Raw genomic sequence first — 1,650 nt, forward strand, 5'->3', positions numbered from 1 at the left:
AGTAAAGCTCCCTCTACACTGTCCCCCATCAAACACTCCCAGGACAGGGACAGCACAGGGTTAGATACAGAGTAAAGCTCCCTCTACACTGTCCCCCATCAAACCCTCCCAGGACAGGGACAGCACAGGGTTAGATACAGAGTAAAGCTCCCTCTACACTGTCCCCCATCAAACCCTCCCAGGACAGGGACAGCACGGGGTTAGATACAGAGTAAAGCTCTCTCTACACTGTCCCCCATCAAACACTCCCAGGACAGGGACAGCATGGGGTTAGATACAGAGTAAAGCTCCCTCTACACTCTCCCCCATCAAACACTCCCAGGACAGGGACAGCATGGGGTTAGATACAGAGTAAAGCTCCCTCTACACTGTCCCCCATCAAACACTCCCAGGACAGGGACAGCACGGGGTTAGATACAGAGTAAAGCTCCCTCTACACTGTCCCCCATCAAACACTCCCAGGACAGGGACAGCACGGGGTTAGATACAGAGTAAAGCTCCCTCTACACTGTCCCCCATCAAACACTCCCAGGACAGGGACAGCACGGGGTTAGATACAGAGTAAAGCTCCCTCTACACTGTCCCCCATCAAACACTCCCAGGGACAGGGACAGCACGGGGTTAGATACAGAGTAAAGCTCCCTCTACACTGTCCCCCATCAAACCCTCCCAGGACAGGGACAGCACGGGGTTAGATACAGAGTAAAGCTCCCTCTACACTGTCCCCCATCAAACACTCCCAGGACAGGGACAGCACGGGGTTAGATACAGAGTAAAGCTCTCTCTACACTGTCCCCCATCAAACACTCCCAGGACAGGGACAGCACGGGGTTAGATACAGAGTAAAGCTCCCTCTACACTGTCCCCCCATCAAACACTCCCAGGACAGGGACAGCACGGGGTTAGATACAGAGTAAAGCTCCCTCTACACTATCCCCCATCAAACACTCCCAGGACAGGGACAGCACGGGGTTAGATACAGAGTAAAGCTCCCTCTACACTGTCCTCCATCAAACACTCCCAGGACAGGGACAGCACGGGGTTAGATACAGAGTAAAGCTCCCTCTACACTGTCCCCCATCAAACACTCCCAGGACAGGGACAGCACGGGGTTAGATACAGAGTAAAGCTCCCTCTACACTGTCCCCCCATCAAACACTCCCAGGACAGGGACAGCACGGGGTTAGATACAGAGTAAAGCTCTCTCTACACTGTCCCCCTATCAAACACTCCCAGGACAGGGACAGCACGGGGTTAGATACAGAGTAAAGCTCTCTCTACACTGTCCCCCATCAAACACTCCCAGGACAGGGACAGCACGGGGTTAGATACAGAGTAAAGCTCCCTCTACACTGTCCCCCATCAAACCCTCCCAGGACAGGGACAGCACGGGGTTAGATACAGAGTAAAGCTCCCTCTACACTGTCCACATCAAACCCTCCCAGGACAGGGACAGCACGGGGTTAGATACAGAGTAAAGCTCCCTCTACACTGTCCCCCATCAAACACTCCCAGGACAGGGACAGCACATGGTTCGATAGAGAGTAAAGCTCCCTCTACACTGTCCCCCATCAAACCCTCCCAGGACAGGGACAGCACAGAGTTAGATACAGAGTAAAGCTTCCTCTACACTGTGCTGCATGAAACTCT

Source organism: Chiloscyllium plagiosum, unplaced genomic scaffold (genome assembly GCF_037043375.1).
Source record: "Chiloscyllium plagiosum isolate Xiang-an unplaced genomic scaffold, Cpla_swu_hap1 HiC_scaffold_131, whole genome shotgun sequence".
NCBI classification, from domain to species: Eukaryota; Metazoa; Chordata; class Chondrichthyes; order Orectolobiformes; family Hemiscylliidae; genus Chiloscyllium; species Chiloscyllium plagiosum.